The sequence below is a fragment of the Hemicordylus capensis genome, chromosome 3 (genome assembly GCF_027244095.1).
Source record: "Hemicordylus capensis ecotype Gifberg chromosome 3, rHemCap1.1.pri, whole genome shotgun sequence".
NCBI lineage: Eukaryota > Metazoa > Chordata > Lepidosauria > Squamata > Cordylidae > Hemicordylus > Hemicordylus capensis.
Genome location: NC_069659.1, coordinates 162,923,041 through 162,949,747, shown reverse-complemented (window position 1 = coordinate 162,949,747; position 26,707 = coordinate 162,923,041). Strand labels below are relative to the sequence as shown.

The 26,707-nt window shown below is 45.6% G+C and overlaps 1 long non-coding RNA gene across 1 annotated transcript in view; it reads right to left on the bottom strand.

Annotated features, from left to right (window-relative positions):
- The window catches only part of LOC128349218 (uncharacterized), a 245,817-nt gene extending 243,243 nt beyond the window's left edge, over positions 1 to 2,574 (bottom strand). Inside the window, exon 1 of the long non-coding RNA XR_008318628.1 lies at positions 1,836 to 2,574. This is a non-coding gene — a long non-coding RNA (uncharacterized LOC128349218). The remainder of the gene's footprint in view (positions 1 to 1,835) is intronic.
- Positions 2,575 to 26,707: the final 24,133 nt, after the last annotated feature.

Here is a 26,707-nt window from a genome sequence, read left to right as displayed (position 1 = left end):
GAACAGCAGCTATGTTACTTTCCTGGCCTTTATTTATGGTTTTTTAAAAATTGGTTTTAATATGGTGTAGCATAATTTTGCAAAACTCAAAGATAAGATAAAGGAACAAAAAGAGGATGGTGTCAACCTGAAAATACACAGATTCTTATCAGAAATGAAGTTCACTGACAATATAAAAATGCATTAATTAGAGAGGGTTGTATGTCTCCAGAGTGACAGTGGCTGAATTTGGACATAATAGGAAACTGGAGGTCCCTTGACCGGTTCCTAAGTCCAAATTGAGGAAACTGAAGTTAATGGTGAAAAAGGACCCATGGTTTCCTTCCTCAAACTCCACTCTGAACTTTCGGTCAGAGTGGAGTTTCGTTGCCCTTAACTCCAGTTCTGCAGTGCCAGTGTTACATCTGAATGCTTGTTCCACAGTTTTGCCCCCTTGGAACAAGACCTGAGGGAAGAAGCTGCTCCCTCACTCTGGCACGATTGGCTGTGTGGGCTGTTCTTACGTTAAGGCACAAAACTGGCTTGGCCTGTTTGGTTTGAATTCAAACCAGCTTTGAACCAGGGTGGGTAGGTTTGGTTTTGCTTGAACCTGCCCCGGTTGGGTTCAAATTTGAACCCAGTTCGAACTGGTTCTTAAAGGTTCTACATAGGGTATAATGGGGAATAGAACCAGCCCATTACTCCCTATTTAGAACACCTAGGGGTGCAAAGCAGGGGTGAATGGTTGGCACCTGGAGTACCAACCACCCACCAAACCCCAAAGCAACCGGACACTTCTGTGATATTTAATGAATTTTTGAAGTTTTTTCTTCTTCAATTTTTGCATTTCTCCCATAGGGAATAATGGATATTTGAGGCAGCCCCATTCCCCCCCCCTTTGTGTGTGTGTGTGTGCCAAGGCACCCAAATGTGGGTCTGGGGGCACAGTGGGTTGTACGATAACTCCCCCCAGGCAGCCCCAAGCCAGTGGGGTTCATGGTTTCCACCCCAGGATTTTTTTTCAGTTACTGTCCTTTTAACAAATCTGTCTCTATCAAAGTAGCTTCTCTGGTCTGTATATATATGTATGGAGAGATCTTCATCGGGATTCATTGAGAGAATTCATACAGAGCAAGCCCAAACACAAATTGGATTCTTAGTGGATGTATGAGTTCAGCCCTGATGGTGCATCACCTGATGGACCCGCTACTGGTCCAGGAACTGGCTCGGTGGCAGCAGGCTCCTCCAGATAGGAGAGTCTTCGTGCCACCGCCTTACCTGGGCCAAAGAATTCACCAACAGCGACCTGTGGGACCCAGGATGGCATCTTCTCTGCACCCCCAACCCGGCCTTCTGCACCAGCTTGGGGACCCCTCCCACCTCTGCCTGCCACCCTGCTGCGAGCTTTGCTCTCCACATGGTGCTCAGATATTCTCAAAGACCCTGGGGCTTTTTCAAAAAATTGGAAATATGTGAAAAAATAAGATAAAATGTAGGGGGGGGGGGTTTAAAAAAACCTATTTGGGGGGAAAACTAACTTTTTCATTAAAAAAAATTATTGGGGGAAACCTTTTTAAAAAAGAAACCCTATTTAAAGAAAACCCCTTTTAAAATAAGCCTACCCACCCATTCAACCCACAACAATACAATACAATAAAAAACAATGCAATAAAATACACAATGTGGGAGCAACTAAGGGAGAACCTGTAAAAACAAGAAACAACCTGTGGAAACAAGAAACAATCTGCAAAGAAAAAACACAGAAAATATACCTCCCCACACCCAAACATAAAAGGAGGCCCTATTTAAGGAACACTACAGGGGGGGAAAGGGGATAACAAAAACTAATCACTTACCCCCTCATTGTCCTGGAGATCTTCTGCCCCACACACTGGTCAGGAGGAAAAAAAGAAGGAAATCCAGACCAGTGGCAGCAGGCACAGCGCGGGTGGGCAGGCACAGCTGGGGCGGGGGTAGGGCAGAATGAAAAGCTTTCCAGCTATTTCACCCACCCCCCAAAACAAATTAAATGTAAAAACACTGAGAAAATAAATTAAAAGGCTGGTGAGGAAAAAGCTGTGCGGATAGGGTTGGGGAAGTGGTGGAGGGGAAGGGGAGGGGAGGGGAGGACGGAGAGGTGCTGGATTCTGGAACAGGTGGTGTGCTAAGCACAGCAAGAAAAGGATTAACAAAGAAAAGCACCTGCTCCAGAGAAAACAAGGACCCCCACCCCCAAGAACCCAGAATAAAATAAAAACAACTGGCAGTGGCTGCTGAGCTGAGGAGGAGGACACACATACACACACTCTCTATTTCAACTCAGCCAACAGATTTAAAAGCAGCAGCCACCAAAAGCAAAAAAAGGCAGGGGGAAATGGAGACTAGGTTAGGGAGATAGGCCAGAGAGAGGCCACAGGCCAAAGGGCCTGGGCCCCCTTGGCCCAGAGGAGAGGGGGAAACAGAGAGACACTCACTCTCTCAGGGGGAAAAGAAATAAAAGCAGCAGAACAAACACACACCGGGGGGGGGGGTAGGTTTAAAGCAGGAGTGAGAAGAGGGTGGGTCAGAGAAACAGGCAGAAGGGAATAGGGGATTGGGAACAAAAACACAGCAGTCTGCCAAGCAGACTCTCACCTCACCACACCAACAGGCCAGAAAGAAGCCAGCAGCAACTGCAGCCAGAGTGATTTTGCTAGGCCAGAGGCTTGGCTTTAAACAGGATTTGAAACTCCCTCCTTTGGAGCCCCCACCTTTGCCCTCCCCCCTGGCCAATAGTGTGCCAGTTCTCAAGGACTGACAAAGCCTACCAAGATTGGCTCATGTGGCCAATTCGGGAATCAAGAGCTCAGCCAATGAAATCGAGCAACACAAGCTACACAAAATGGAGGACAACATCTAAAATGGCCTCTAGAACCTTCAATCCAACTCGGACAGGCTCAAACCTAACCAGACTCGATCTGTTCAATCTAGGACCGGCATTGGCATGTTTGGTCCAAGTTTTAACCTTCGAATTCAAACTAGTTTGCACATCCTTACCGCACAGCCAGCTCCCACAGCTCTCTGCAGTCTTGCTGACTGAAGAGAGGCAGCTCTCCGGAATGCTATTGGCTGCAGGATGATGGGAGCTGTAGTTCAACAACAGCTGGAGGGCCACATTTGCCTACCCCTGTTGTGGAGCCAAGATTATTTCATTTGAACACAGTGTTTCTATTGATTGCTTAATATAGCTTTTTCTAACTTAATAAGCCATATGGAAACCAATGATCAGACTCAAAAGAGAAGTAGGCTGAACTGAATGTTCATCTTTTTGCTGGCAAAGATCAGTGAAGAGTAGTAACCACTCCTGAGGACATGGTACATAAGTCACATGCAAACAAAACAGGAAAAATCACAGGCTCCATTCTGGAAAGTTCACAATCTTTTAAGCTATGTCTGAGACAAGATGGTTCAGACAGATAAAATCCTTGGCTTACAGATTCTGTAAGAAAGACAGATATTTTCCAGATTAAACTCTGTACAATTTGGATTTGGATCATAGGATCAATCTTTCTTTCAAAAAAAACAAAGTGAGTCTCTTTACCCTCCTGGCTTTAAAAACAAGGTCGACATTGACACAAAAAACTAATCAATCTACAGCTTCCTTAGGTTAAGAATTTTTATTGCATACCATATGAATTAACAAACAAATAATGGAATAATTTTGAGACAGGACAGCCCTTCCATGAAGCAGGGAGAGATGGTCACCTAAGGCATGGGGAGGAGCACAGGGGGCAGCGGCCTGCCACTTCATTGGGGCATCCTGTTCATTCTCCCAACCTCACCCCACTAGAGTGCACCTCTTCTTCCTCTTCTTCCTCCAATGCAAGCTAGAAAGACCCCTGCTGCCACTGCCTGGCCTGACTTGGTGGACTCTGGGAGCACTTGTGTACCTCAGCAGCATCCGCAAGAGGGGTGTGTGTGTCATATGGACCTTTGCCTTAGGCAGCAAAATGTTTTGGACCACCTCTGTTTTGTCCATATCCTGTCCATGACTAGGGATGTGCACGGAACCGCGGAGCTGCGGTCCGGCACTGGGGTGGGGGGTTCCAAATAACGGCGGGGGGGGGCTTTACTCACCCTCCCAAGAACGGCGCCGTATTTATGTGAGTAAGCGGGCAGCATGCCTCCCTGCCGCCCGCTTCATTCCCCCTCTCGGCGTTCCCTCCGTTCAAATTCTGAATCGGGCGGCAGGGTATCTCCCAGTCCCTGCCGCCCTCTTTAATGCCCCCGCTCGGCTGGCGGCCGCCCCATTCAAGCCTTCAAGACCCCTGCCAGGCCGGCCCGGCCCTTCTTAGAAGCCATTTGCAGCGCAGCCGGCAAGGGGGAAGGCAGGGAGTTCTGCCACTCGTCCCCCTTGCGATGGGAAGGGAAGGGAAGGGAAGGGCCGGGCCGGGCCGGCCTGGCAGGGGTCTTGAAGGCTTGAATGGGGCGGCCGCCAGCCGAGCGGGGGCATTAAAGAGGGCGGCAGGGACTGGGAGATACCCTGCCGCCCGATTCAGAATTTGAACGGAGGGAACGCCGAGAGGGGGAATGAAGCGGGCGGCAGGGAGGCATGCCGCCCGCTTACTCACATAAATACGGCGCCGTTCTTGGGAGGGTGAGTAAAGCCCCCCCCGTACTCCTGTGGAATCCCCCACCCGAACCAAAACCACCCCGTGTCCGGACCGGTCTGGAGGCCTTTAGAATGGCCTCCGAACCGGTCCGTGCACATGACTATCCATGACTATGTTCTTTGGTAAGGGAGTTATGCAGAGCATTTCAAAAGTGTCCTCCCAAGGCAGTATTTCTATTGCATATAAATAACATCCTTCTAACATTCAAGCATAATATTTTGTCACTGGGATAATGCAGTGCTTTCCAGAATTAGAACTCGGAATGAATGTGACCGAACACAGGCTAGAACTCATATTAGGGCCTACTCTATGGTGGTGATGGTGGCAAAGAAATCCTACTTTTCCACCACCACTGCGTTAGCTCAATGTTGTCCAGTGGAGCTTTTTCAAGTGGTTTGGGGCCTCCTAGGTGAGGACCCCAAAGACCATCAAACAGAACACCCGGCAGCCCACTGTGACCAATTTGCTTTATATTATGCAGATAAAATTGCTCATATCCGTTCTGACTTGGATACCAAGATTTTTGCAGCACCAGAACTGGATGTTGCCAATGCACCATCTGGTCATGTTATATTGGACGGTTTTCAGACTGTGTTGCCTGAGGAGGTGGAAAGGCTGCTTGGAAAGTTGAGGCCTACCATGTGTGCTCTCGATCCTTGCCCTTCATGGTTGGTGAAGGCTCATAGTCTGTGGGTGGCGGGGGTGATGAATGCCTCTTTGGAGCAGGGGGTGGTCCCCCCTTGCCTGAAGGAGGCAGTCATTAGGCCCCTCCTTTAAAAGCCCTCATTGGATCCAGACAACGAAAATAACTTTCGACCAGTTTCAAACCTCCCCTTCTTGGGCAAGGTGTTGGAGACCGTTGTGGCATCTCAGCTCCAGGCAGCCCTGGATGAATCTGATGACTTAGATCCTTTCCAGTCTGGCTTCTGACCTGGATATGGGACTGAAACTGCCTTGGTTGCCCTGGTGGATTACCTATGCCCGGAGATAGACAGAGGGAATGTGACTCTGTTGATCCTCCTGGACCTCTCGGCTGCTTTTGATACCATCGACCATGGTATTCTTCTGGGACGTCTCTTTGGGTTGGGACTTGGGGGCACGGTTATATGGTGGCTCTGTTCCTACCTAGGGGGTCGTACTCAGAAGGTGGTGCTGGGGGATGCCTGCTCCACACCTTGGCCTTTGGTCTATGGGGTGCCATAAGGATCTATTCTGACCCCCGTGCTGTTTAACATTCACATGAAGTCCCTGGGAGAGGTCATCCATGGGTATGGACTGCAGTGCCATCAATGTGCTGATGACACTCAGCTCTACCTATCTTTTAAGACAGCAGACACCAGGGAGGCAGTGGATGCTCTGAACCGGGGCTTGGAGGCTGTTCTGGACTGGATGGAGGCAAACAAGCTGAAACTCAATCCAGATAAGACGGAAGTGCTCTGCGTTGGTAGACCTGATCATAGAACTGAAAGACAAAGTCTGTAGCCTGGGGATGCTTCTGGACCCAACGCTGTCCTGTTAGAGGTTGTTGATTTTTACCCACAATAGGTAAAACAGCAGAGCACTAAGGAATGAGCACACACTCCAGTTACAGAGTAGGTAGCAGAGGATGGTTGGGATATTGCAGCTATTTAGAGAAAACACATGGAGATCCTTGTATGACTAAACACTAAATATTTATTGGTTAAATGCACTTAGATAGGAAAGACCTCTATCTAATCTAAAGGACTACATAACACATAGGTAAAGAGAGAGAGAGAGAGGTTTCTGTCTGCTCTCTAGGAGGAAAGGAAGGGTTGTGACTCAGCACAGGAAGTGCTGCCGAGTCAGTTCAGGGGTCAGAGAGTAGGGACAGATAGGGAGACCCTTACTCACTGTCTCTACTCCCAATGCTCCTAGTAGTCATTAGGACAGTTGGTGCAAAAGGTCGATGCACGGGAAGTTCATCTCCTACATGTCCTTGTAGCACAGGTGGCGGCGGTATGCAGAAGTGCCTTTTACCAACTATGAGCTGCGACTGCACTTGGAGAAGTCGGACCTGACCTCAGTCACTCATGCATTGATAACATCCAGATTGGACTACTGCAATGCGCTCTACATGCGGCTGCCCTGTTCGGAAGATTCAGGTGGTTCAGAATGCTGCCGCAAGGATGCTCGTGGGTGCAAGTCGCTTCACAAGTATTATACCCATCCTGCATCAGCTTCATTGGCTACTGGTCTGCTTCCGGGCTAGATTCGAGGTGCTGGTATTGACTTTTAAAACCCTACACGGCTTGGGGCCGGGGTACCTGTTGGACCACATTCGCCCATATGAATCTGCCAGGGCTCTCTGATCATCATCTCAGGCCCTGCTCATGACCCCGCCACTAACAGAAATCTGGTGGGTGGGGACTAGAGACAGGGCCTTTTTGGTTGTGGCCCCTCAGCTTTGGAATGCCCTCCCTGAAGAGCTTCACCATGCTCCCTCCTTCAGTGTTTTTTAAAAACATCTTAAAACACACCTTTTTAAGGAGGTTTTTTAATATCATGATTTTGTTATATCTGGTAGGTTCTTTAGTTTTTTATAATTTTCAGTTTTAATTTGAACCTAATAATTGTTTTTAATCTGACTTTTTAAAAAAATTAATTTTATTACTTGTATCTGTGGCTATGTTATTGTTGTAAGCTGCCCTGAGCAGTATTGCACTGGAGGGGTGGAGTATAAATATTTTAAATAAATAAATAATGAATAAATTGCTGTTTTGAATCTAATCTCTTGGATAGTACATGTGCATCACCAGAGTAAAATGGTACATCTCCCCATTGCTTTTTGAACATCTGAGTTGATGACTATTATTTTTTTAAAAAAATCTTCAGAGGTGGCACACCTTCTTCTGCTGTATCACTGAAGCACAGGAGCACTCATGTAACTGTTTTCTGTTGCTACATAAACATGATATAGACCACTTCTTCAATGTTTGCACAACAGAAATATAGAACCCCTGAAGAGCAGGACAAAACCTTATCACAGAAGAAAGCATTAACAGAGAAGAACAAACTGGCCACAGCACTGCACCATCCCAGGTGGCACCCAGCCATGTGAACATTATGTGCCTACTGAAATAGCCTACCTCTTTGACACTGATGCAGGGAGGAAAGGAGGATGCAGCAGACAGAGACATTGCTGAGCATATGTAACTGAATGAAGCTTTTTAATATCTATTATTGTTATCCAATGTTGTTGTTGTTGTTGTTACATTTATATCCCATTCTTCCTCCAAGGAGCCCAGAGCGGTGTACTACATACTTAAGTTTCTCTTTCACAACAACCCTGTGACGTAGGCTAGGCTGAGAGATGCGTGACTGGCCCAGAGTCACCCAGCTAGTATCATGGCTGAATGGGGATTTGAACTCGGGTTTCCTCAGTCCTACTCCAGCACAGTGACAGTTGCGCATGTCACAGATGTGCAATAGCACTGAGCAACAATTGCAGCATATCAGTGGGCGGGTTGGGTGGGATAATCAGTTTTCATCAGTCTCCAGTTCCCATCAGCTTGCTATGATTCCAAGCTTCTCTTTCTTGAATAGTTCAAAGGATGTGACTAGCTATCTATGAACCCAGTGCAGAAATCGGGCAGGATCCACACTAAGTTACTCATTAGTGTAGGTAATGTCCCACTGAAATTAATCAAGATAGGCATATCCCATTTATTTAAATGGTGCTCAGTCATGACTAACAATCTGAATCCTGCTCATAGTATTCCCAGTCCCATTGTTAGTCCCATGATTAGAAGATTAGAAGTACCCCAAAGGCTCCTTCCTCCTTTATCTGCCTCTTTCTCACCACGCCCACCTCCATCTCCTCCTTTTCGTGTATGAATGCCCCTCTCTCCTTTTTTCAGAGCCAATCAAGATGCAGTATTATATTTGCACTAAATTAACACTAAGCATGTTTAGCATCAAATAAAAGTTTGCAACCATGGTTAACACTAGAATCGGTGCAGATTTCATGCTGCACCATGGTTAGCTCCAAAAAGGGAAGAGGACATTTGCTTCTGAGATGGAGGAGAAAGGAAGGGGACAAAGAGCTTGCAGGGGCTCTTTCCCCTAACCATAGTTAAGTGATCAGGAATGTTACATTTACAGAGGGCTACAATCTGCCAAAGCATTGCAATGCTTCCCTACCAGGTATTGACTGGCCTCACTAGCCCTCTGCCTTGATAGACCTGCCAGCCCCTTTGCTTTCATAAGCCACTAACTATTGCAGGCCTGCACAGTTCACCTTCCATAAAACCAGAGCACAAAAAACTTTTTGCTTAAGGCCTGAAAGGATCTGCTTAACTAATACCACAAGCCAAACACACACACACACACAACATAGCTTCTCTTTTGCTCAGATCAGATTGGATTTCAGAGCCTTTGGTTTCTAGTCTTAACTGGGGAAGTTTTTTTCTGAGTATGAGCTCAACTTCAATAGTCCTAAGGGGGGAAATTGCATCCTTTGAAGAATGTAGAGAAATAAGGGACAGAAAAGCGATCCCTTAGAGCAATTTTCTAAGAACAGAGTATTCCGAGGACACACTGTACGCACACGGCCTAATGCCAAGCAGCTTTGAAAAACCAGTTACACGAAAACTCTCTCATACTTCCCTCAGAAAGCGCTAACAGGCTTCAATTGCAAAACACAGCCGTGAAAGGGAGTGAACTATGGGGTAACACTAGTTGCTCAAGTCTCTTTTCCCTGTCCTCATTCACCAGGTAAAAAAAGCAATTCCCTATGGTTCCTTTTCATCAGTACAAGCAGCAGTACCTTTCTGGAATTTCTGAACAGAAACACCAAATGCTTAGCAATTCACTGAGGCTTCTCTACATATCAGGAATAGAGAAGAGCTTCTAAACAATAGAACAAGGGTGACGGGAAGAGAAAATGTAAGCCACATACTAATCCAACACTAGTGAACAGAGTTTGATTGGTTTTCTCTTCTTTTCATAGTTCAGTGTATGTATGTTAATCATAGGAATTATGGTTCTATTAATTTATCCCTTGGGCAAAGTGAGCCTAAAATGTGAAACAGCTGTTTCTTTTGAGAAAGTGCTTTACACAGTAAATAACCTGCAGGCAATCCACAGGGCAATGGTGTAAATGCAGATAAATTCGATCTCCCAAAAGAGACAGAAAGCATCTGCACTGTTTGTGTGTCCTTGTGTAGAAAGGAATGTGTTCCTTAGCAGTAAGAGTAATCCTTACCTTTGAGCCATTTCTTTGACCCGTGTTGCAGGTTTGTTTTTTTTTTTTAAAGAAACCAAAGCTGAACAAATAAGGGTGGGACTTTTTCATGCCTTCACTGCATATGGTATACATTATATTTTATCTCTCCAGCTAACGCATACTACCTAGGCACACATCACTATTACATTCAGCACATTCCTGTTATGCACTGCCACTACTTTCTAGCCAGCTGAAGTGAAATCACATACAGACGAACAGACATGCACATTATGCACTTGTTTGTTTGGTTTCAGGAGGACACATCACCTTTTATTTACTAAAAGACATATATATATATATATATATATATATATATATATATATATATACACACACACACACACACACACACACACACACACACCAGGGTGGTAAACATCAAAAATAAATACTCTGAAGATCAAAACTTTAAAAACACCAGAATTATCAAAAAATTGGTTTATTCAAAAAATATTGAAAAATAGCAACCACAACTCTCAGTGAGCTTAATATAAACAATAGGGATTCCCAAAATCATTACAGCAGGCCATAAGCACAGCAGAAAAAGGCAGTTTTAGCAGAATTTCACAAGAGGAAGGCAGGCAGGCCTGACTGTAGAATGCGTTCCAGAGCCAGGGCACTGTCAAAGAAAAAGCCCCTTCCTGAGTCCCAATGAGCCAATTATGGAGTCATAATGGAGCGACCTCAGATGACATCAGAAGGCAAGGACATTCTTATGGAATTAGCCATCCTTCAGGTACCCAGGACCCAAATAATTTACAGTTTAAAGGTCAAAACCAGCAACTTGGATTGGGTCTGGAAGCAAACCAGGAGACTGCAGATTATTCAAAATTGGGATATATTATATATATATCCAAATATCACAGTGTGACATAGAATTAAAACAGATGAAAAAGAACGAATACGATGAATATTTACATACCGCTTTTCAACAAAAGTTGCCAAAGCAGTTTACATAGATATAAATGTAAATTAAAAAAGGCTCCCTGTCCCCACAGGGCTCACAATCTAAAAAAGAAACATAAGACACCAGCAACAGCCACTGGAGGGATGCTATGCTGGGGACAGATAGGGCCAGTTCTTCTCCCCTTGCTAAATAAAGAGAATCACCACTTTAAAAGGGTGGCTCATTGCTCAGTTAGCAGGGGACGCTCGCAGGGGACAATTATCCTTCAAGTAAAATGAGGCAGAGTTCAAATTCTATAGCCACTCTAGCTTGAATTCTGAAAACTGCTGAAAGAAAGTTTAGAGGAGATCGATATATAATCTGAAGAAGTACAGGGGCCAGTGGGTAGCAGGTCATATAACCCAGTTCAGAAACTCTTCAGCAAGAGTAAGTTTCCATACAGTACTTCAGCAAGCCATATAACATAGTTTGTAAGATAATTTATGCATAATCACAATCACAATCACAATCACAATCCTATACTTCCAGCTCTGGTGAAAACAAGCCACTGCTCAAAAGCTCCTCAAGCACATTCTGTGGGCCCATTTTGTTTTAAAACCTGAGAGCCACAACGTAAAGCTTCCTCAGCTGACACTTTTCACAAGCTGAAATGTGTATTGATTTCAAGGGTTGGCAAGTTCTACAGAGCCTTGAAAACAAGAATTTGCTCAAAGAACCAAGATTCAGTTTCTCAAGGAACCACAGTCTACAAAGTATGTTAGAAAACACATTCACCCACAGAGGTCACCCACAGAGAACATTCACCCATCCATCATTGGACAAGGGTGTGTGTGTGTGCTGGGGCACTGGGGTTGGGGGGCATTATGGTGCCATCTCACTTGTCCCCCAGGGTATCCAGTTGTCCTCTCCTACACTCAGGGAATGAAACATTTGCCAGCTGGGAACACGAGGCATGGCCCCTTGCCTGCTCATTCCCAGTCAGTGAGTCATGGGCCAGCTGGATGCTTGTTTTCTCTCCCTTGTTCAGAGTGAGGGAGAGAAAACAAGCAACCAGCCGGCCCTTGGCTTGCCAGCTGGGAAGGGATGGAAGGGGGGGCACCCTTGTGGTTGCCCACCATGCTCCCTGCATTGGCATGCTAACACTGACATAGGGGGCATGGCCAAGACTCAGAAGGGGAGATATGCAGCTCCTCTCCCGCTCCTTTCCAGGGGGTGCTTCATTGCCAGCTGTGTGCTTTCTTCTTTCTCTCCCTTACCCTGAGTGTTCCCCAGGCCCTGTTCACATGTGCAGCAAACAAACATTTGATAGTGAGGCAAAGGACCATTTTGTGGTGTATTGATCACTAGGAAAGCAGATGGACTGTGCTTGTGTACCATCTGTCTCTAAGGATGCCTCTTGTCCTACAACACCCACATCTCTATGTTCAATCCCAAATAGTCCTGTTACTGGGCAGGGAGCAGGGACTGACACTAGTCCTCTCAAATAGCCATAGCCTAATTTTAGTTGCTTCTCCCCTGCAGGGTTCGGTTAGTGCAGTTCCTCTGATCACAATTTCCTATGCAACTGCACTGGAGCAGGCAAGTATAGCAATGCTGACAAGCCAACCTTTGGGAAAATTAATAATTGCAAATCGATCTCACTAACTTTGTGCCAGCTTTTAAAAAGTACAAATTGATGATGAGTGAGTTTACCACCCCACTGGCTTTGCTCAGAAAATGGATTGGTATTTTGGTGCTCTCTCAGAGAAAGCTCAGGGGGTTTCTAAGAGTTCTCTTCTAGCTCATCATATCAGAGTAATATGAGCCTGGTAGAGCTCCATGTTGGTTCTGCTCCTTACCCAAAATCTAGTCTTGTGAGGTGAGGGGAGACCAGTGAAAAGGCAGATTGGAAATAGCAGGACAGGTTAAGGCGATGACAATGACATGCTGCATTCAGTGCCACCAGGGAGCATAGGAAATGATGGCTGACATTCAGAGGAACACTACACAGGTGTTAAGAGAGAAGTGCTGGTGCTCCCAACTGGTGTAGAATTGGTGCTTGCAAAGTGGGGCAATATTTGATGACCCCCACCCTGTGCAATCCAAAAGTATGTTCCTGAGAGATGTGCAACTCAGGGCATTTCAGGTGGCACAGTGTGCTTCTAGGGAACTCATTTTGATGAATTTCAGGTCACTCTCCCATTCAAGAGCCAGTGCTGCATTAGTGGCAACCATCAGCAGTACCAACACATCTTACGCAGCACCTGCACTTTGTTAGTCTGGATGTCAGCCATAGTTTTCAATGAAGCCTGGCCAGTGCCAGTTCATGACATTTTGCTGCCCATAAATGGAGCAGCAAATTGAGCCCCACCCCCTTTCCCTCTTTGTATATTTAAATAACACCTGAAATTCCTTTCTTCCTTCTTTCAAATCTCTCCCCTTTCCTTCCTTGCTCTTCCATTATGATGGGAAGAAGAAAAGCAGTGTGGTGTCATTTTGCCTGCCTTCCTGTGCAAGCCACCCATGGGGTAGGAGGCAGGTTGGGCTACGATATCACCCCTGAGAACTGTCACCTGAAGCAGCCTACTTCACTTAGCTCTGGCCCTGATCCTGGTCCACTCCTTTTATTTGTGCAAGGAGACATTAGAAATCATCTCAGCATTAATGAAAACACCATCGGAATGCCTAGGTCTTAAAATACTAGGCTTTCACTACTACTGCCAATAGTGTAGTAAGGTTGGAATGGGTCCTGGTGCAAAAAGTGAAGATGGGCCCCTCCTCCCAACTTGAGGCATGAGGGGGAGAGCAAAGAGCAAGCTGCTGACCCAGCCAGTGGCTGCCTCACCCTCAGATGTCCAGGGACATTTGTCTCCCACACTTGTTCAATTATAGCGGAACCCCTGACTACTGCCAGTTCTCCAAGATGTGCCCTCCACCACAAGCACTTTACAAGGAAGTGTCTGAGGAAAAGTACAGGACCAACAAAGAGGGCTGGCCCTGGGTGACTCCATTATGAGCCAGGCCCAGGCTCTGAGGTTTGGTCTCAGCTTTTAATGGGCTCATGGTTCTAAATGGAGTTTCCCCCAGAACATCACCACCCCAGGAAAGACAAGGGCTGGGTTTTTAAAGTTTACCAACTTGCTTAGTTTATCCCTATTCCTGGGGCCTAAAAGACTCATTTCCCATCTATGGGAAATTGAGTGTAAATCTTTCAGGATCACTGCCCATCACCAAACCGCAGATGCCTTCAATTCCCCATCATCCCCACTTCCATCCTGTTAGTGTAATATTGCTAATTCAGTTCTAAGTAGGGATGGATGAATACTCGACTACTCACCTCATATTGGTTTGGATATTATCTGACTTCTTTAAAAAATGTTCAGGAAGGTATTGCGAACATGAAGTTCAACAGCTGTCATCTCCCTGCCCACAAGTCTTCCCTGCCAGTCTTTCAATCCTGCTATGTCCCTTTATTTATTGCATTTGCAGTGAGAATGGGGCTCTCATCTGTCACACATCAAGAGCAAAGCGTGAGGCATGTGTGAAGCATTTTTGTTCTCTCCACAATACTTGTGTTCTTCTGTTGTTGTGCTAACCAAGAAGAAAATCTACATGAGAGAGCACAAACCCCATCAGCCCCCACATATTTATTCCCTGTTCACAGCCAGGGATGGACACGGCAGGGAGGAGAGCAGGGGAAAAGCCTTGTGCACATCCCACATTGTATTTTGGGTGTGTTGCAGGATGATGGAGGGAAGGAAGAAGCCTCCCTCCCCACTCTAGCTGGCCTAAGTAGGAGGAGCATTTGTGGGGGCTGGATGGATGGTGTGGAAGTCTATGAGGTGGGTACAATTTAATTTGTTTCTTTTCAGAAACACTCTTTGAGAGACTGTCCCTGTCATTTTCAGGCCTGATTTTGCAGAATTTTGTCAACTGCTCTAGTCTGAGTGCTTGAGAGGAAGTTTCTTCTTCCTGTAGACCAGATGTGAAGTGTACCTAATAGCCAGCATATTGTTCAGTTTTTCTTCTTCAATTTGCATGTAGGGCAGAAAAAGGGTAGAAAATATTACTCGTTTTGCCTGTAATCTCACTGTGCTGGCAGTTCATATTCCATATGGAAACTCTAGGGTGGCTCACTCCAGATATTTGCAGAATTACTAATTTGCTATTCAGTCACAAACTGAATTTGTAGGACTCTATGACTATATCCGCACGTAATGTGAAACCGGAGGTTGCTGAATCCGCAATTAATTTTTCTAATCCTGAATTGCATCACAGATGTTAGTCCAACTGCAGCCAAGCAACCTCAGTATTAAGGGCAAGGGAGCCCTTCCCTCTCCCTGGTCTGCCGAGGCTGTGAGCAAAGTGTCAGGATGTATCCAAGGTGACAGCCATTGGCCATGATCTTTGAGGGGGCATGCCAAGTACAATCATGCCTTTTCAGAATGGTCCATCCACATTCGGCGGAGAAAGGGCATTTAAATCCCTTTAATTACCATGCCATGCAAGCCCTTATTCTGAAAGTCATTGCACTGTCACCCTTGTAAGAGCCCTGCAACAAATTAGTCTTGCACAAGCACAATTTCTGGTGGAGGGTGATGGTGCTAAGGGCCATTATTTTTCTGTCTCTCAAGAAAGGAAAGGGAACATGATGACTTCCTAGGAGGGGATATGTATATGAGGGAGGGCAAAGGATCCTAGGGTCTGGTCCACTGTGACCAAGAATGCCATTGCAATGACCCACAGCAGGAAAGCAGTCCATGGAGACCAAACCACATTCTTGCTCCTATGGCGGCTTCCCTCCAGGCAACTAGCACTCTCAAGAGAGGGCCAATCTACTGGGGAGGACTGTAGGCTTGCCAACCTTTGGTCTTCTGTTGGACTGTGCACTGATGAGTTGAGTTATCCAAAATAAGAGGGCCCCACTTGTATGGGGCCCCCATTCTCTCTTGTTAGTGATAGAACTTTTACGGAGCAACCCCCTAACTCTCCAGGGGTGCACCCAAAGGAGATTAGATGCTCCCTGTGTCTGAGAGTAGCTGGCAGATCTTTACTCTCATTCAAATTTCCTGAGTTCAGATCAGTGTTGTGGCGTATGAAGAACCGCTGCCTCAGGGAATCACGAGAGAGGGATTCCCGGTAGTCTGTGACCTCAGGAGAACAAGATTGCCAATCAGGGCAAAAGTAAAGATGGACATGTTCAAATGGGCGAACAGGCTGGCAGAGGGCCAGCTTTGACTGCTTCTTCATGGCACTCACCAAAACACTTAGAGTTGTTGTTGGGGTACCCGTCCCCACGGCTTGCTTGTATAGAACAACCAGGCTGGGCTTCATCTGTCATCCAACCCAAATGTGTGTCTCCATGGCCTGACACTCTCGTGAGAGGGAGGACTGTGAGGGAAGAGCTTTCATCACACACAGAGGCTTAGTGATCATTGAGCAAGACCATGGACAATTGTCCCCAGGCCCCAAAGAGGCCCAAGGCTCACCCTCAGTAAGGGTGCCCCTTGTCCACACAAAGTGCTTGCCAGCTGGGAACGCGAGACATGCCCCTTCCCTCTCCAGCCAGCATTTCAATGAACTGCTGGCAGGGGAAGGAGGGACTCTCCCCCTGGGCATTGGCCCCTCCCCTGCATCTGATGTCAGGGGGCAAGGGGGGTGGGGCATTGCCGAGAACAGGGCTTTCCTGGTCCCAGCAGAATTTCATTAGCCCTGTCAGCAGTTGGTGGAATTGCTGAAAGGAAGCTCCTTCCCCTGGAAAGGAAAAAAGGAAAAAACTGCTTTCCCTGTGACAGCTCCATTCTTGCACTGCCTCACCTCCTTACATCTGAAGTCAGACGCAAGAAGCGTGGCTTGGGGCATGCGTGCACTAGGGGGTGGGGGGAGCTGCCAGTTGGACAGGGTGGTGCATCAGGGGGTGGGCACCAGTAGGGAAGTGCATAGAACTGGTTTGGATGCCCTTTATGGGCCTCCAAACCAGCTCAAACAACCACCAGTTCTGCTGGTTTGAAGGTGGGGGCATACCTTTAAGTGTGAGGGAGGGTGCCCTTATCCCTCCTGCCACAAAAGTCTCCATCGGGGCGGCAGCATACCCCCCTGCCACCCTGGTGTCCTCCTCAGCCAGAAGTAAAAGAAAGGACCCAGCGTGTATACACATGCTGGGCGCATGCGTGCAGATGTCAGGTGCATGCGTGCGCACGCCATTCTCACACATGCACCCAACATGCACTCGAGCAAGCACGATTTGTGTGTGCACACACCCGGTGTGCCCATGTGCACCGGGTACTTCCTTTTACCTCCGGTCGAGGAGGACACTGGGGCAGCAGGGTGGTACACTGCCTCCCCAACAGAGGTTTTTTAAATGGAGTGTCGGTGGGGGAAACGCGGTACGAGGGGTAAGGGCACCCTCCCCCACCTTTAAAGACATGAGACATGCCACTCACTGCACTGCCGCTCTGTAGCAAGTGGGCCCAAAAGAAGGATGACTTCATGCCACTGATCATGTGCCTGAAAGCCTCACTGGCTAGGAAGGAGAGATGCACAAACCTTACCTTCCCACAGCCTGAGCATGGAGAACTGAGTGGGGAGGTGGGTGTTGTCCACTAGCACCTGCCCACTCCTCACCCAGAAAGCAATCAGGGCCCACCTTGTGGCTCCACATGCAGGGGTGAGGTGAATAGCCATCCTACAGCACAAGGCCATTAGCTGGCCCATTCTTTAAGGCTTTTCTGAGATGACACAGTAAGGCTATGCATACAAAGCAGCCTTATCCAGGTTATGGAAGCCCTATACAGCGAGCTGGGATCGAGGCTGATCCTGGCACTACCTCCCCCACAAGTCTGGGTTTTTAACCGGGCTTTTACCTAGGTTTTACCCCGGGTATGCACCTGTAATCCAGGTATGGGGTCATGTGAATTATCAGGCTGCACTCAGCATGAGCAAACACAGAGTCAGGTGCCTAGAGAGCCCAACTCCCAGGGGAATCCCCCAATGCACCGTGCTTTGGGGGATTCCAATGCACCAGTGCACTGTGGGATTCCTGGAGGCCGGGGCAAGTCCAAGCTTCCAGAGAACTGTGCTGCTTCATGCAGCATGGATCATGTGGGCATGAAGCGATGTGCCGAAGAGAAAGTCAGTCGTCATCTGGGGAGAAGGTAGGTGAAACTCTTCCTTTCCCCAGCCTGCCGGATCATGAGTATAGCCTTAGTATTTCGTATTTCTTTTGTAAGTCTTGGGAGTTGAGGGATCTATAAGACCTTCAATAGCTACCTGCTGGTTTTGTTAATGCCCTCTCATATTGTTTAAACTGCCAATACTCTATTAATAAATCACATGCCTTCCAAACTGAATTCCTATTAATATATACTAAGCATAATTATTGGGAACCCAGTGAAAGAGCAGGAAGGTTATTAGTTTTCAACTAAATATAATTAGATTTCACTTACAGAAAATGCAGGCATTCTGGCAATTAAAGACAAAGAAAAACTAAACTAAAATTTAACTCTTTGAGGATTTTTCTTTAGACTTATAGAAACCATATACCAAACCTCTACAAGATTATCTTGATCTCCCAAATCTTGATTCCCTCCCAAATAATATCACTATATATTTTTGAAGATTGAAAAAATACTGCTTTAACTCATTATCAAGGTCCAAAAACGATGTGAATTGGTAAGGAATTTTAAAACCTAAAACCCTCTGAGTCCTGTTGGCTTTCTATCAGAATTGGTATAAAACTGTGAGTTAACTCATAGGCTCTGTCTTCTTTAAACGGAATAAGAGACCAGAAACAGACATGTTACTGAGCTGAATGTGCAACAAAAAACATTTCCAGGTTTGGATGAAACAAAATGCGCAGCACATGCAGGAAGTACACACTCACTGGGAATTGGTGGTTGCCACCAACTGACTTGCCGCCATTACATGTGAAGACACCCACTATGAATACAAGATACTTGACAACTGAAATATGTCTTTTCTTCCATTAAATATACAAAATTAGCAATACACAGGAAAATTTAGGTTACAAAGCTTAACCAGGGAGTTTTCCCCACAGGCTAAAGGTCCTTAAAATATTATTTGATGAGGTAAAATTAACTCCCTCAAAATGAACATAATTCTGTAGTTGTAGTAGCAGCAGTAGTAACCATATAAAAATACAATTATAAAATATAATTGTTTACAAAAGAGAAAGAAATGTGTTAAGTTTCTGTGTTGCATTGAAATGCACTGTTCTAGTATATTATACTAGCAATTTTCAGCCCGTTAGATTAACAGGAGCTAGTACACCACCCCCGCCCCCCCGAGTGCGGCCGCCAGCGGGCCCAGTCCTTCCCAGTCCGCCCCGCCACCTTCGGCCTCCCCTTTCTGGCCTCACCCGCACTTGTGCCGCCGCCATCGGGGCCAGTCGCCCGCCGCAGCCATCGCCGCCTCACACGCATTCTCACCGTGGCGGCCGCCGCCGCCATCGGGGCCAGTCGCCCCGCCGTGGCCACCGCCACCTCTGGCCGAGGCCGCGGCTCTGCCGCTGCCTCGCCAGCACTCTTTTCCCATTGGCGGCGGCCGCTTCTCCTAGGCCGCTGCTTCCCCTGTTCCAACATGGCCGCCCGTGCGGCCGTGTCTTTTTGGGCCGATCTGGGCATGCGCTCTGCGCATGCCCAGATCGTCCCAAAAAGACACGGGCCACACGGCCGCACGCCGAAGGCTTTTATGGTATAGGATATAAACTCAATTTGCGACAAAACTGTCTGGATCTTTTTAGTGTCCTTCAATATGTTAACCTATTTTATAATGCTACAGTCAAAATTTGTTTATACCAGTTTGGGATTATTGTTCTTGGTGGTGATGAGCATTCCACCATGTGATTCCCACCTGCAAGCCAGAAGTAGTACGGACCAGACCTCAGTGAGAATGAGGGCTTCTAACACATGACAGGGGAGAGAAAGTAGTGGAACATGTACCCCACTGTCTCCTAAAAAGCGACCTCTACAGAAAAAGTAGAGAGTAATAGTTAGGACGTTTGCTAGACAGACTGTTTCTCAGAGAAACAAAATGTGTATCAGATTTATGAATGTTTTTGCTGTTGTTTCTATAAAGACAAGAATTTTGGTGCTGCAAGCACAAAGCAAACCAGAAAGAGATGAATATGTATTCAGTCAGGTGTCTTTACTTGGCGATACATTGATATCTATATTATTTGCCATAAGCCTCCCTTATATGAGGTTAGCTAGGGAGATCCTCCTGCATGTCCATCATCATCAGAGGTGCAAAAACGGAAAAAGGCCTTTTCCCCATAGAGAGGCTGGGGAACCCTCTGCTCAGGAAGATCCATCTGGCTCTCTCCCTAATGACTTCCTAGTGATTTTTTTTTTAATTGAGGTCATTCACAAAAGGAGGAAAGGCTACCCAGTTCTTCCTCCTACTTTGCTTCCACACAACCAAAATTGGGAGCACATACAGTTCCAAAACCTGAGTAGAACACAGTTTTTGATTGTGTGGATGACCTCATTGTGTTCCAGCAGGCAGGTGCTGTCTCAGATGTCTGGATTTTTGTGTGCGATTTTTCTTTTCAGTGACTGACTGACTGTTATCCGCTAAATCATTGCTATTTTTTTCTTTTCTCTTGTGAAGATAAGTGAACGGCAGGATATAAATGAAATTATTAGGATCATTATTATAATTTTATTATTATTATTATTATTATTATTATTATTATTATTATTAGTACATTATTAGGGTGTAGTTTTATGTTTTGTGCATTCTTTTGGCTGTTTGCATTTTTTTATTCTTGATTTCTTATTAATGATATTTGAACATTGAATGGGTTGTATCCAAAAAGTTATTTATGACTGGCCCACATCTTCTGTTGTTCAGTCCTCAAAAACTTATTCCTGTTGGCTAAAAGGGCCTTTGGAAGGAGGGAGGAGTGAAAATTGCTCCCTCGTCTCCTGCAAAAGTGCTGGGGTGTTGGGCAAGGCTTTAGTGCAGTTAGGCTTCAGCCACTCTGTGAGGGCAGAATCCATCTTCCTCCCTCATAGCCCTGCAGAAGATGTGGGCCATTAAGTCCTAATGAAATTTATGAGACCCAAGTTAGTCATAAGAACTGTCTCATTGGTTTCAGTGATGCTTACTCCTGAATAAGTCTTTTTTGGGGGTTAAACCCAATATTTTTTGGTCACTATAAACATTTGGATTACTGAGAAACAAACCTCTCAATACACAATGCTGGTTTTACTCTGTCAAGCCTCACTTGTCATAATACAATATAAAATAAAATATGCATGCATACTTACATACAGATAGTGGTCTGCACATAACTGCACCTCCATGGTCCGGCACTGTGGAGGGGGGCTCTTTAAGGGTGGGGGAGAGTGTACCTGTACTTGCCCCTCCCGCTGCTTTCCCACCTCCAGCGCTTCCATTTTTTAAAGCATTTGGGTTGCAGAGTACCTCCCTGACGCCTCTTCCCCCGTTCCTCGGCAAAAGGCTTCAAAAGCCTGACTGTGTGTGCATACGTCACGTGTGTGTGTCACGTCTGTGTGTCGTGTGCGTGCGTACATCACACGTGCGCACACACACGTCTGACGTACGCACACGATGCACAGATGTGACGCGCGCGGGCGACGTGCGCACGTGCAGTCAGGCTTTTGAAGCCTTTTGCCAAGGAACGGGGGAAGGGGTGTCAGGGAGGTACCCTGCCGCCCCAAATGCTTTAAAAAATGGGAGCACTGGAGGGAGAAAAGTAGCAGGAGGGGTAAGTACACCCTCCCCCACCCTTAAAGGTCCACCCCCCACCCCTGGCGACGAACCACCAAACCGGCCCCAGGTCTGGACTAGTCCGGAGGCCCTTAGAATGGGCTCTGGGCCGGTCCGTGCACATCCCTACATACAGAATGTGCTTTTGCCCTTCTGGCATATTCTACAATGGTGCAAGTAGTGGCTTGTGACTATAATACAATGTTGTGCTTAGTAAGTGGGCTGAAAAACAATCTCCTTCCCTTATTAGCAATGAACAATATAGCCAGCACCAATTTACACTGAATGCTGAGGCATATGATGCAAAACCTATAGCCACAATTGTACCAAATGCAGCTGCTGTGCTACAACCTCAGTTAGGACCCTGCTTGGTCCTACAAGAAGCCCTACCTGGGCCTGCAGAGCCCTATCTCGCTGGGTAGCTTCCTTGTCGGCTAGCCTGAGTTATTCCCCCAGCGCACCCTTCCACCCAAGTACCTGGTTGTCTGCATGTTCGGGCTGCCACCAGCCTGAGCATGCAAAAAGCCAGGCGGCAAGAGGAATCCTCCAATGCACTGCACTCCTGGCATGGTGCATTGTGGGATGCTGAAGGACATCCTCCTCTGGATCCCAGCTCTACTGCTCGCCATGGCTCTACTCATCTGCCGTGCAAGCAGCAGAGACTTCCAACCACCACTATTCATGTGAATGGAGGCAGAGAGGAGCCTGCCTCCCCACCCACCCTCCTCACCACCAGGTACTGGGTTGTGTAAATGACCTTCATGTCTCTAGACCTTCGTATCTATTCATGTGATGAATAAGAGAAAGAAATTAAATTTAATTTTAAACCGCCCTGAGCCATTTTGGAAGGGCAGTATACAAATCAAATCAAATCAAATCAAATCAAATCAATCAATCAATAAATTCCCTTTTCCCACAGCAACATCCATGTCTTCTTCAAAACTCCTTTCTCCCCTTTTCTTTCCTTCACTCTCCAGTGCAGATTTTACCCATCCAATTTTTAAAAAGTCTACACAATGTCACTCCCCTGTTTTTTGATGCCCAAGAAATAAAATTTACAATGCTCCTCTTAATGACAGGAAAAATATGACACTTCCCTCATGTTTATTTTCCTTCTCATCTATTGTCCCAAGGAGACTCAGTGTAGCTCTATGGGAGTATCATACGAAGGGGAAAAGACAGTACAGAACTGCAGGAATATATCACAAAGGCTAAAATGTGGTATATTCAAATACCCATGACAAACATCTATCCCAATGGAAGAGCTATAAGTCATATGCCAATAGCTAATGCAATAAACAGGAATTTTGCCACTGGCTTCAAAACTACAGCAAGGGAGCTCTCATAGTTCAGCCTTTGATTTCAATCTCTTGTTCCATTTATTTCAGATCAAGGAGGAGTTATTTGGCTTGAATGAAAGAAGAAACTCAGATGTCCTGCTGATTGTTTCCAAGTTCAAAAAATAAGCTGCATGAAGATATAAAACACTGTGATACTCAATTCTTATGAGAATGAGCCTGTAGCATATCTGAGATTAACAGATGGAAGAATTTCATATTCTCCTCTGTTCAGCATATTAAAAGGACTCTCTCAAATGTTTGCATTTCTCACACTGTGCTTCCATAATCTGAAAAATTCCTAAGAATAACAACTGTGCCCCCCATTAAAATCAATGGCTGGCATCCTAATGAAGCATTGGTGCAACATGAGAAGCACTGGTGCTTCTGGGAAGATCAACTAACTCAGCTATATTGCTGGCTCAGCAATGGAGACAATTTCAATGACCTCTCCTTCCCCCAGAAGTGCTTGGTGCCAGCTGAAAATATGTCCTTGAGGGTTGCTGAGTTATCTAAAATCTTAGAAGCACTGGTGCTTCATTAGTCAGGATGTCAGCCACTACTTTTAAATTTCCCCACATCTTAAATAGTAATAAGCAGTAGTAGGGATAGAATCAATCAATATATTTGCAGCAGAAGACCCGCATAGTAGAAAGTAGTTTATGCTATTCTTATGGTAAATTAGGTGGAGGAGTGGAACAGTTCCTAGTTCTGTTTTGATAGTGTGTTTTCTTATTATTGCTGACTTAAATAGTATGACTTAATTGTAATGCACACCTAGTTTGCATGTTGGATGTTGAGATGATATTATTTCAGAGATATTCTTTCAGATTTTTTTTTTTGAATTGTTGCTATCTTTATTAGCTGAATTGTTACTTCTCAATATGTATTGCTGTTTGGTTGTTAATATTTTATTTGTGTGTATTGTAAGCTACTTTCCTGCAAAGTCATTTTCAAAGCCACATATGAAAACTGTTGGAATTTACTGTGTAGCATTGTTTCAGTTCTTGTCCTAGACATGCTTGTCTATGGCCACATTTACACATCACGCAGAACCATGTGTCCAATGGACCTGTGGTTGCGCTCCCCCCTACCCCCACTCTCCCACTCAAATTCGGACGTAATGGAGAACAATCTCTCTGCAGATAGAGAGACTGCAGAGAGGAGGGGCAACTGGCTATGTGGGCTTTCTTCTTGGACGAACAGCTCGGACAGCCCATCACAGCTGAAGTTGAGGGAGAAGCTTTGTCCCTCACCTCTGGTTGAAGGGGACGCAGCATGTGGTTCTGAATTTGGATGTAGTGCTGGCTGTGTCTAACCTTGGGTTACAGTGATGAACTCACTACAACCCGAAGGTTCAGATTAGAGTCAGAAAAATGAAACCTCGGGAACGTTGCCGTGTGAAACTGCAGTTGCACGCATTTACACATAACTCTTGGAGAACCAAGAGGTTCATTTAACTCTGGTTCTGCATTATGTGCAAATGTGACCTATATGTATATATCTATGTTCAGGCTTGTGGGGTGGACTCTGTTTCAGTTAAGCTTCTTACTTATTGTTCAGAATTCAAACAGAGAAATTCTCTCACACTTGCATAAGAGACTGTTATGTTTGTGAGCTAGTGTTTAAGAAATAATAAGTGTTCAATTTCTTGTTTCCTGCAATTAAAGCTAAGCTTCCTGTGCAATTACTTACAGAAGATAAGTAATCACTGAAACCAAAACATGCCTCTCAGTTCTTTTTCCTGGAACAATAGCTCAAATCAAGATTCTAACATAGATCCTACAGCAGTTTAGAACTCCTAATTTGCAAGATTTGAAAGAAACCTCCACAATGATCCTGCATCCGATTTACAATCTTATATTCCCAAAGCAGCAACTTGCTTTTTTAAAAAAAAGTTTTCTTTGGCCTTGACCACCTGCTTTATGGATGGCCCCTTCCCAGCCTATCTTCACAACACAGAACAGATTTTTTTTCCTTGGGGGGTGGGCACAATTCTCCTTGGAATCATGTCAAGAAATTTATCCAGTATTCACTAAAATTCCCACATAATCGACTAACTTATCAGCCCCACTAACTAAATGTTCTATGGAGGATCACCACTGTGAGGACTGTCACGGAGCTGCCCTGTTTGATTTGTCAGATGTGATAGGATCACAGCGTTAGGTGGCAAGTCGCTTTTCGTTTTCAAGGAAACAGACACTCACTTAAGATGCTCTACACTTTGGAGGCTGATAGCCCTCTTAAAGAATATAAAATGGCACTTCTGAACAGCAGGCTTTGTAAGAGGCATTCCCTAGAGGATACTCATCAAAGTAATGCCCAGAGCAAACCATCCTGTTTTCCTATATTACAGCAATGCCAGATGGCATGGCATCATGATTACCATCTTTCTCCTGTTTACCCAGGATACCTTTTGAGTACCACATCCAACCCTAATAGACAAAACTGTATGAGCTCATGCACATCTGCAATATGAGGAAGAAATGTTAGAATCTATTAAGGAGCTTTTGGATGCGCGCCAGAGACATACACAGGGTGTATGTCTTCCCTCCCCGTTATGTTTTTCCTTTCATCAGCTCCCCGTAACGCTTCCCTCCCCGTACCGTTTTTCCTTTCATAAGCTCCCCACAATGAACTTTCCAACTGCTTTTTACTCTCTTCCAGTTTCACATAGCAAATTTTGGGTATCATTGCAGTGCAGCAAATTGTCCATTTTTAATCTGTTGTAAATGTATGGGGAGCCACCTAATGGCACAGTGGGGAAGTAACCTGCCTAGAGAGCAGGAGGTGGTTGGTTCGAATCCCTGCTGGTGTGTTTCCCAGAATATCTGAAACTCCTATATCGGGCAGCAGCAATATAGGAAGGTCCTGGAAGGCATCATCTCATACTGTGTGGGAGATGGCAATGGTAAAGCCCTCCTGTATTCTGCCAAGAAAACCACATGGCTCTGTGGTCGCCAGGAGTTGACACCGACTCAATGGCACAACCTTTCCTTTCCTTTCCTTTCCAAATGTATGAGGAGAAGGAATTGGCAACTATTTGCTGAGCATGAATGGAACTCCTCTTAACACTGGAACAGACGAAAGGAAGTATCTCATTATTTTCCATGCCCCTATTACAGTCTATTACATAAGACCCAGCAGGAAGAGAGGAAATGTAAGTTGTGCTTTCAGATTTTTGAGCAACTAATGTAATGGTTAAGAAGGAACTTTTGTTGTGGGGTGCAAAGTGTAGAGGAGTTAGTAGTCATGTTGTTCCTGGATCTACCCTGAACAAATTCATTTTGAATATTACTTGGCCTGTGAGAAAACAGGAAATGCAACTCACTTGGCTTCCTCTCTCATTACATTTGGGTAATGTGTGATGCTTTCATGCTCAACTTATATTAAGCAGACAGTTGCATTTTCTCTCTTGCACAGTTTCAACCACATTAATTTTGCATATGTAGGAGTCTGGATGAGACAGGTGCTAGTGTGCTCTCACTCTCTCTGTTTTTCCAGGTGGGAACTTTGACAGCACAATAACCCGAGGAGCTGATAATTACCAAAGTTGTATAAGAGATGTGTTTCTGACTTCATGAAAGCTGTCTGTTAAAAATAATAATTCCAAATAGCTTTTCCCTCCTCCAGAGTCACCTTTTGGTTGCAAATTTTAAAACTTGTCTTCAAGGTGTTCTAAAATGCAGAGCTCATTCCACCAACTCCTCTCAGTAGTGAATATGGTTATCATAGAGTAATTATTCAAGAAAAAAAATCCAGTGTGATAGTCTAAGTTTACTTATTTTACTGCAAAATGTTTTATTGTATGGTACCATGATTCCTGCCATGCTGGTTTTCTTGCAGTGCCAGG